This window comes from Oryctolagus cuniculus, chromosome 2 (assembly GCF_964237555.1).
Source record: "Oryctolagus cuniculus chromosome 2, mOryCun1.1, whole genome shotgun sequence".
Classification (NCBI taxonomy): Eukaryota; Metazoa; Chordata; class Mammalia; order Lagomorpha; family Leporidae; genus Oryctolagus; species Oryctolagus cuniculus.
Window position 1 is genome coordinate 12,669,286 of NC_091433.1, and position 10,701 is coordinate 12,679,986.

General features: G+C 42.1%; 1 long non-coding RNA gene across 1 annotated transcript in view; it reads right to left on the reverse strand.

Annotated features, from left to right (window-relative positions):
* Window positions 1-29: 29 nt before the first annotated feature.
* Window positions 30-10,701, reverse strand: part of LOC127486446 (uncharacterized) — a 27,930-nt gene continuing 17,258 nt past the window's right edge. Inside the window, exons 2-3 of the long non-coding RNA XR_007913143.2 lie at window positions 5,821-5,920; window positions 30-299 (exon numbers count right to left, since the gene is read on the reverse strand). This is a non-coding gene — a long non-coding RNA (uncharacterized lncRNA). The remainder of the gene's footprint in view (window positions 300-5,820; window positions 5,921-10,701) is intronic.

Here is a 10,701-nt window from a genome sequence, read left to right on the forward strand (position 1 = left end):
GCACATTTAATACACACTGAGTGTCCAATATTTATTAATCAGCCACCTTTGCTGACACTCGCTTTGGTGCTACAGCTCCTCTGCCAGATGAAATCCATAGCTTCTTATCCTTCTCATCAAGGTGATCAGCAAGTTACAGTCGGGGGCCAGGTGCAATTGTCCTGCATCTCTTGCTGTACCATGTTGACCCCAGGTACCTTTCATCTGCCAACTTCCTTGTTCGGCCTCAACTCTGACCTCCATGTCCTCAGCAGCAGCAGAGTAGGTTGATGTAGCAGAGACAGGTGAAACAAAGAACCCTGCATAAACCAGAGATCAGGTAGCATGGTCCTTCTCCCCTGCTCACACACTCTGCTAAGTACATTAATTTCCACCCCACTACACTTGCTTCAAGCTCTGTGTTTGAAATTTATAGACTCAACCAAGTGATTCAAGCCTTGGTCCTTGAGCCTCTCTGTTACATGAGCTTTGTGAGAGCCTGCCGTGGAGTTAGCATTGTCTTGAGATAATTTCCCATGGGACCCCTTCAGGCAATTCTTTTCTCCAAGGATGCCTTTGACACTGCGGTATAGGAAAGCAAGCAACGGATTTGGAGTTAGGCCTCCTGGATTTCAAAATTGCCTCAGCTAGTAACCTCTTAAAGCTTTCATTTTCTCTGGATCAAATGAGAATAACAAACCCTCTCTTGCAGGGTTGTTTAGATTAAATGATGGCATTTGTAAAAAAATTTTGCAAAACTGCTTTAACCTACATGGCCATCTCTGTGACACTCAGATAAAATATGTGCATGAGGGGAGTTCAGCAAGTTTGTGAAAAAAAAAAAAATTTGAATAAGAGTTCGTTTTGGTGCAAAAAAATTTGAATATTCATACATAGCTATTTCATAATGTGCATTTCCACACACTTTTTGAACACCCCTCATATTTGTTCTTCTCCGGCTTGCCTCAGCATAGCTGAGGTTGGCCTCCTCTTGAACTCAGCACGTTATTTCCAAACCACTTACATTGTTGTACTATCAGGGGCTCCCAAATTGTGATTCCATGTGAAAAGACTCAAAGAAGCAGGACTGGCAGGCACCCCCACCTCCTCTCAAGACTCTTGCTCCCTGCCTAACTTGAGCAGGACAAAAACAAGTGAAGAAGCCACAGCAAAGCTGAGCTGCATTGGCTGAGAGACTGCCCCAGCCACGGTGTGATCAATAATTGATTCCCAGAATCCGATTGCAAGGGCAATGGAAGGGTGGTGTGTGGACCTGAATCCCAGTGCCCTTCATCAGGCCATGCAGCCTCAGGCAGCAGACCCAGTGTGGGCCAGTCGTAATTTTAACTCATTTCACGTGCACAGTTTGTTTCACCTCCCAAATAAATTAATTATGGAGACTTTAAAGGATTTTCAGAAGGAATCTCATTACGAACTACACTTTCTGCCCTACCAATCAATAGTCCTTTCATTTTTACATAGCATGTGGGAGAGACAAGGGGTTTTTTGGGGGGAAAAAAGTCTTCTTTCATTTCTCATTTCATCATCCCAGCCTTGGCATTTAATGAGTACTCTGAAACATGTCCAAACTCTCAATCCTCACTGTATGACCTTGGGCAAATTAATTAACCTCCCTGAGCATCACCTTTAAAATATCTTTGCTTGTCCTTCCACCTTGAATGCCCATCACCCTTGTTGTCCGCATGAGGAACTTCTGTTTATTCTGCAAAACCCTATGTCATTCATAATGGGTGGGAGTTTGACATAATGTAAGAGGACAAAGCTCATTCAGTCGGCCCCAAATTCAGATGCTGCTCTGACCCTGACTAGCTAGGGTGACTATGACAACTGACAAAAAACACAGTCTCCTCACCTGCAAAATGATATCACAGTGCATGACTCCCCAGTAGTGATGATGTGTAAGTGATCAAACGCACACAGATCTACCCACTACAGGAACAGCTGGGCACATAAAGCAAGCGCAATACCTGCTGGCTACTATCACTATGCATGGAGTTATTTTACACCTATTTGTGGAACAACTATATGATAGACGCCAGGCCCAGTGGAAGGCTTCATAACTCACTGTCACAATCTGAATACCTCTCTTGACTATCTTTATCTCCCTGCATTGAGCTCCTTCCATGAATGTGCATATCACTTCTCTCTTACATTTACTATCTGTCTCTGTAAATGCTTAGCTCACAGGGTTGGGGTTCAGTCTCATTTGTCTTTGTACCCCCAGACCTTAGCAATAATTGACCGACACAGTCGGTACTTAAATAGTCTGCAATCAGGTACTACAAGAGCACTGGGGAGAAAGAGCACACAGTGTGTCATGGGGATTCAAGTGGATGTGCTAACGAAAGTGCCATCTCAGCCACCTCTTAGAGCATGAGTCGGAATTAGCTGAGATGAAGATTGGGAACAGTGCAGTTGGGGAGAACTCTGAAGACACTGCCACCAGCCCTGCCTGTGGGGCCAGCTCTTGGCTCTTGGCTCTCAACGCCTGGGAGGGCAAAGCTGCAAATCAGGCCTTCCGAGCCTGGGTCTGAGAGTTGCAATGCCCAGGAGGGTTCCTGGCAGCATTCATCCATGAAGCTGCAGGCTAGAGAGCACCAAGGCTGGAGATGGAGGCAGTAGCCACGTAGCAGAGGCTCCCTGTGAGTGCTAAAGAGCAATGAGATTATTTTTGTAGGGGACGAGGTGTTCCTGGCAAGCTCCAATGAGAAAAGAACATATTCAGAACATTCTGCAATAGATCCCTCAAAAAACAAGCAGACTGTGGCGTGGAAGGGAGTTTTTGAGGCTGGAGGAAGACTGCAAGAATGGAGGGGGTGGCCTCTGGCTTCTGCTCATTGTCATACCACCCGACATTGGGTGCAAGGAAGGTGTCCAGCAAATATCAAATGAATGAGCAAGGAAGGCACATCTAAGATCCTAGAGATCACTTTAGGAGAGGGTGGTGTTGGACCAAAACCCAGACCACTGCTGTCCAAGAGAACTTTGTGTGTATAAGCCGTCAGTGTACTGGATAGTCACAAGTGCCTACTAAGCTCTTGACAGTAAATGGTGCTACTGAGCCAGATTTCATTATAATTATATTAAAATTAAACATCCGCATGCATCTATCAGAGTGTAGACCCATACAAAGACTGAGACAATTTAAATGGAGAGGAAGTGTCCCCAGTCGAGCTCTTGTTCTGAAATATTTTAACTCAGATGCTGCATTTAAGTCAAAGCTTTTAAATATGTTTATATTCATGAGGAACAGGATGAAATTCCAAGTAAATGATGTTTCAGCACCAAAACTCGCAAATTAGGTGTGTGAGGGTTTTGAAGGGACATACCCAAGGCCAACAGAACAGCATTTTTTTTTTCAGGGAATGCTATATCAACAATGCATTTGATGGCATGGGGAATGATATTATACAGACAAGGGAAAAATGGACATTAACCAGTACAACTCAAAAGGAATTTAGAAGAGTTGGACACTGAAGTAAGCATTTGAAGTAATATGTTGTATATATCAGACACTTAATGGTAATAATACAGACAGCCCCACAGGTTACACATACATAGACTCAACCAACTTTAAATTAAGAATATTTGACAAAACAAACTGCGTCCATACTGAATATGTACACACCCTTGTCATTATTCCCTAACTAATAACAGTACAACTATTCACAGCATTTACACTGTTATTAGGTGTTATAAGCAATTTAGAGATCATTTAAAGTATCCAGGAGGATCTGTGTAGGCCTTATGCAAATCACAGGCCATTGTAGAGAAACAGCCTGAGCACCCATGGGGGATTTCAGCACCCACAAGGGGTCCTGGAACTACTCCCTCCCTCGTGGATGCCGATGCTGGACAGTCATGGTCATTTCTTGAGTGACTGCAATGCGCCTACAGCAGCAGTGCAGGATGATGTTTGAGAACACAGGATCTGGCTCCAGATGGGCTGGATTTACACAAACTCTCTTTCTTCCTTTGTTAAATGATTATACTTATCTCATGAGATTGCTACAAGGATTAGACTAGTTGATACTAAAAACCCTAGCTTATCATGGATCATTCTTGTACACAAAAAGGTATACATAGGCAAAATCAATCGCTTAACATACTACTTAAAATGCTTACTTCAGTGTCCAACTCTTCTAAATTCCTTTTGAGTTGTACTGGTTAATGTCCATTTTTCCCTTGTCTGTATAATTTCATTCCCCATGCCATCAAATGCATTGTTGATATAGCATTCCCTGAAAAAAAAAAATGCTGTTCTGTTGGCCTTGGGTATGTCCCTTCAAAACCCTCACACACCTAATTTGCGAGTTTTGGTGCTGAAACATCATTTTACTGACAGGAATTAATGGAGGGGTTGGTTGTGGCATAGTGGGTTAAGAATGGGTCAGTGTTGGCTCAAGACCTAGTGACTCTACTTCCGATCCAGCTTTCTTCTAATGCATCCCAAGAAGCAGCAGATGAGGCTCAAGTGCTTGGGTCCCTGCCACCCATGTGAGAGGCCCAGATGGAGCTCCAGGATCCTGGCTTCAGCTTGGCCCAGCCCTGGCTTTGTGGTCATTGGAGTAGTGAACCAGCATATGGAAGATATCTGTCTATCTTGTTTCTCTCTCTCTCTCTCTCTCTCTCTCTCTCTCTGGCTCTGACTTTCAAGTAAATGAAAGTAAACAAACTTAAAAAATTTTTTTTCAAATGTATCAATGGAAGGTTTTCAAACAGAAATCAGGACTTATCATATTCATTATTTGAAGGAGCCAGGAATAAAAACCAAGTCCTCAGCTCCATAAGCAATGACAACAACATCTTGATTGCCATCTATTGCAATATGCCATTGGTTGTGGGGCACATCCTAACTTGGGAGAAGTTAAAATGTGGAAAATGTTCTCAGAGCCAGTGAAATCCAGTATGTCCCAACACTTTCATTTATTACTGAAGTGATATCTGTAATACTCCTGTGACAAACACTAAATTACTCACTGAATTACAGCAAAAATAAGTTGTACAACATTCCCGAAGTGGAGACACCACAGCCTCTGCAACACTGCCACAGACATCCTGACTTTCCTGGTGACAAAATTGGTGGTGAAGCTTGGATAGCAAACAAGGTCTTCCTTACTCCTAAGTACATGCGTACATTAAGACACTGAGAGTAAAATAAGATAATCCAGAACTGGCTTGAACAGAGCTTTAGCCAATTCTGCAAAAAGGTTGTCACTGATTCTTTATAAAAGAAATGGAGGCCGGCGCCACGGCTCAATAGGCTAATCCTCCACCTAGCGGCGCCGGCACACCAGGTTCTAGTCCCGGTCGGGGCGCCAGATTCTTTCCCGGTTGCCCCTCTTCCAGGCCAGCTCTCTGCTGTGGCCAGGGAGTGCAGTGGAGGATGGCCCAAGTGTTTGGGCCCTGCACCCCATGGGAGACCAGGATAAGTACCTGGCTCCTGCCATCGGATCAGCGCGGTGCGCCAGCCGCGGTAGCCATTGGAGGGTGAACCAACAGCAAAAGGAAGACCTTTCTCTCTGTCTCTCTCTCTCTCACTATCCACTCTGCCTATCAAAAAAAATAAAAAATAAAAAAAAGAAATGGAAAAGAACTGTCAAAGACCTTCATAGTTTTTGCATCAAGTGTGCTTACTCCAGTTGTATCCAACTCTTGTTCCAGGGTATGGGTACAGAAATTATCAGCTAAGCAATTTTGTAGTCAGCACAGGCCACCTCAGATGCTGATACAGACAAACCATGGAATATGAGTAACCGCAGGCAGCTAGCAGTTAAAAGCTCAGACTGTAAAGCAAGGATGCCTGGGTTCAAATCTTACCTGCACCACTTACCAGGTGAGTGAACTTGGGCAAGTTTTCTTCTCTGTATCTGTTTTCTCTTCTGTAAAGCAGAAGTGATGTCCATATCTCTCTGATAAGCTGTAGTGAATTAAATGACTTCATGTCCATAAAACAATCTGAACAGCATATTGCAAACAGTAAGCTCTCTGTAAACATTAGCCAAAATTATTATTACATCCCAAATATTGTTACACCTAAACTGGTGTCCTATCACTATTGGAGTCAAGAGCCTGGTAGCTAGAAAGAGGGACTGAATAAATCAATGAATGACAGGTAGGGAGGCAGCTCAGTATCCTTGCACAAACACTGTGATCACCCCCGGTTATGCACATCAGCAAGTAAGCTATTGAACCATGAGACATAAAGGGAACTAAAGAATCATTTTGTTCTACATAAAATCCAGTCCTGATTTTAAAAAATCTTTTTTATAAAAGGCTCAACTCTGAGTTTGCTTAACCCTGAATGAATATTTTAAACATTATTTTCTGTAGTTCCTAAGAAGATTTCTTTTAAGTGGCATCAGAGGAGTAACTTTCAATTAACACTGAGCAAGTAGAATGGAACTACTTCAGATCAATACCCATTTTCCCCCTTGCTTTATAATTAATGGAGTGACTGTTTTGCTTTGGCAACCACAACTTACTATGACAAATAAAAACAAAACCCACAGGTTGGAGGACAGGGAGAAGCTGCTGAAATATATACCACTTACATATTAAGTATTTTACAGTCTCTTCTCGTTTTTCCTGAGGCTTTGTTTGACAACTTCTGCCTGGCTTCGCTTTCACTCACTTGGCTGAGAACAATGATTTCAGTTTTATGAATTTATTTTGCAGGGAATTGAGCTTGCTGTAGCTCTTAGAGACATTTATAGATTAAACCTCTCTGGGCTGCTGTCAGGGCAGGAAGAGAAGCTGTGTGCTTGGGAGCTGTAGGGAGGAGCTGGTGGACTGAATTGCATGGGGAAGAAATGGAATAACGTAAGAGTGGAAAACTGGGGCTGGCTTGGTGGCATGGCGGGTTAAGCTGCCACCTGTGATGCTGACATCCCATTTGAGCACTGATTTGTGTCCCAACTGCTCCACTTCCAACTCAGCTTCCTACTAATGCACCTGGGAAAAGCCACAGAAGATGGCCCAACTGTTTGCACCCCTGCCACTCACATGGGAGACCTGGATGAAGCTCCTGACTCCTAGCTTCAGCCTGGCTCAGCCCTGATGGTTGCAGCCATCTGGGGAGTGAACTAATGGATAGAAGATCTCCTCTCTCTCTCTCTCTCTCTCTCTCTCTCTCTCCCTCTCTCCCCCTTTCTCTCTGTAACTCTTCAAATAAATAAATAAAAATCTTTTACAAAAAAATAGTGGAGAACTGTGGAAAGTTAAATGTAGTATTCGAGCATCAGAGGTAAGGCCAGAAAATGCAGGTCCTAATCTAAGGCTATGGTAGACATGTTGGTTTTGCCCTCTTAGCATCCATGCCATCATCACATGTATTTCTTGGCAGAACTCCTCTTCCTCACCCTCAGTTTGTGGACTTCCAGTGAGGCTGATCCCCCTAGTCCTAAAATGACCATATAATTTATCTTTACAACTAGGGCATTTTGAGAGTAAATAGTTTTTTTTAATAATAGTAATTATATGATTTTTAAACTATGTATTTCCTGAGCAACAAATTGGTTTCATTAAATTGATAGGCCTATAAAATAGTTCTATTTTAAAACTGTCTTCTAAAGTATTTTCCTCAAAAAAATAAATTAAAAAAAACTCATGCATGACCAGAGGGGGAGGATTCCTTTACATTGATTTTCTGAATGTTAAAAATAACTAGCAGAATAATTATTCCTCATACATCATTATCCACTTCCATCAATTTTTTAACCATATCCTTCTCTCTTATAATATCAAGGATATTTTCTAAAGAATGAATGGCTTGATCACATTTAATATTTTCATAAAATTGCCTGCACTATTCTTCCAAGTTGCATTTTAAGTTAAATAAATTTGTAATGGCCAACAGATTCAATTGACTCTTGTCTGTAGATTCAAACATTTCTAATATCTGACTGTTACCAGGGAGCTAAGCAAAAGGTATATACTGCCATGCAGAAGAGGGTTCTTTAATAAAATATTAGTCTTAACACACTTTTGTAGTTTATATGAAAATTATGTAAAATTGTATGGACAAAGATCTATTTGAATATCACAGCTTATTTGAGTGCAACTGTGAATCATGTACCATACAACTACTTCAAAGTACTATTTTGCTTCACAGTCTTCATCATTAAGAAATAGTTTGTGTTACCTTGAAACTGTGTAACAACAAAATTTTACCTGGATTATTGCCTTTCAAACATAATTTTATCTTTAATGTTGACCTTTTTAACTTAATGTACAACATCCATGATAATATCAAATATTCCACCTTCAATGTACTGAATTTCCAAATTTAGTTTGTTTCCAATACTTGGGTTAAAAATTCAAACCATTATAGAAGTTAATGAATTATGGCAATTAATTTTTCTATTTGAATCATCTAAGCATAAATATAAAGCTGGCACCCATTTTACTCTTTGTATGATTCTTCTTAATGTAGTCAATGCGTTGTTATATAACTCGTATTGCACAAGAAAACAGTATTGAAAATGAGCAGTTAATTTAGAAGAGCAGTCACTTGATCTAAACAAAGAATCATGCTTCACAGAGTGATACATGAAAGTGCTTCCTGCCACAGTACACATTAATTCATTATTATTAGCTACAGGTAGAGTTATAGACCGTGAGAGACAGAGAGAGAGAGAAGGTCTTCCTTCCGTTGGTTCACTCCCCAATGGCCGCTACGGCTGGCGCTGTGCCGATTCAAAGCCAGGAGCCAGGTGCTTCTTCTGGGTCTCTCATGCAGGTGCGGGGCCCAAGCACTTGGGCCATCTTCCACTGCCCTCCCAGGCCACAGCAGAGAGCTGGACTGGAAGAGGAGCAATCAGGACTAGTACCCGGCACCCATATGGAATGCCAGCACCGCAGGAGATGATTAACCAAGTGAGCCACGGCACCGGCCCAGTTGCACTCTTCTTAAGAGCAACAACTGACCCATGAAGTAGATTCTGAAGCTCCTGTAGATTAGTGCCTTCTGTTTCTCATGTGGTCAGTGATAGGTGGGAGTATCTTCTAGCCTGGCCTATCAGAGCACTACAACCTCCTGGTCACAGTGATTGGTCCAAGTTGAACACATGACTCTTGTTGAGACGATAAGAATCAGCTCCAGGGAAGAGGCAACCAATTCTGACAATCAAATGAGCACCGGAATCTAGCTATTCCCAAAGCGAGTAATTCTCAGTCCCTGCTTTCATGAAGCTTATTATATACTAGGAAAAATCAATGAGGAGGCCACTCAACAGCATGAGGAATTTGGTAATTTTGCATTGAAAACCTTTGAGAAAGTCAATGATTATTCCTTAAAACTCTGTAGCTCCATACCCTCAGTCCCAGAGTGAAGACGACATAGAGCTCCTCTCAGCCATTCCATCATGGCCAGCCACTGAGAACAAGAACTAAGCCCAAACACCTGGAGCTCCTGGCATTCCATAGCCATTTGGTATCCCAGCCTCATATGTGTTGCTTCTCAAAGTGTGACCCTCACAGGTCCTAAGACTGATTCAGTTATCCATGAAGTCAAAACTATTTTCAGGCCGGCACCGCGGCTCACTAGGCTAATCCTCCGCCTGTGATGCCGGCACCCCAGGGTTCTAGTCCCAGTTGCTCCTCTTCCAGTCCAGCTCTCTTGTGGCCTGGGAGGGCAGCGGAGGATGGCCCAAGTGCTTGGGCCCTGCTCCTGCATGGGAGACCAGGAGGAAGCACCCAGCTCCTGGCTTCGCATCAGCACAGCACGCTGGCCATAGTGGCCATTTGGGGGGTGAACCAATGGAAAAAGGAAGACCTTTCTCTCTCTCTCTCTCTCTCTCTCTCTCTCTCTGTCTAACTCTGCCTGTCAAAAAAAAAAAAAAACTATTTTCATAACACTACTGAGACATGGTCTGCCTCTTCACTATATTGAGATATTAAGATTGGTGGAAAGGGGAAAAAAAAAAAAAAAAACGAGTCATGTTGGGTCAAACTGTGGTCCTTACCACAACTTGAAGCAGCAAAACACCAAACCATCCTTGGTAACCACTGTGTTCGCCAGTCCTGTGCAGTCATGATTTTAACAAAGGCAAGTGTTGCACCATCAATTAATGAAACAGAAAAAAGGACTAATTGTATTACATTGCACCCTTGAGCACACACCTCAATAATCTTTGTGAAGAAACAGAAAGTATGCACAAAGCTCTTTTGCTGCATACCAAAGGACTGTGGTTTGTCTTGAGGAAAAACACTTGTGATTATTTCACTGCAAGCTGAATTAGCAACATTTTCATTAAAAAAAAATGTTGCCTGAAAAGATGACTGGCCATCAGATTATGGTTATTCAGAATTCATTATTTTGGCAAACATTTTCTTGCCAATGATAAACTTCAGGTTTCATGCAAACAGGAAGATTTGGAAAATCTGTATCTGCCACTGTGAGCTTGGCAGCTTCTAATACTTGAAGATTTTTTTCTGATGAGATTCAGTTTTTGATATTGTATAAGGAAATATGTCACATTTGGAAGATTTGCATAACTCAGTGAAACAGTTTTCCAAGTGACCAATCCACGAGATCACAAAATATGCAGGTGCAAAAAGGCACACTCAAAATACAAAACAGACCAAAGGATTTCAGTTTCAGATTACACATCTGCATTAGTCCATTTTACGTTATTATTATGAAATACCTGAGGCAGGCTAACTTTATTAAGAAAATACGTGTATTTAGCTCATAGTTCT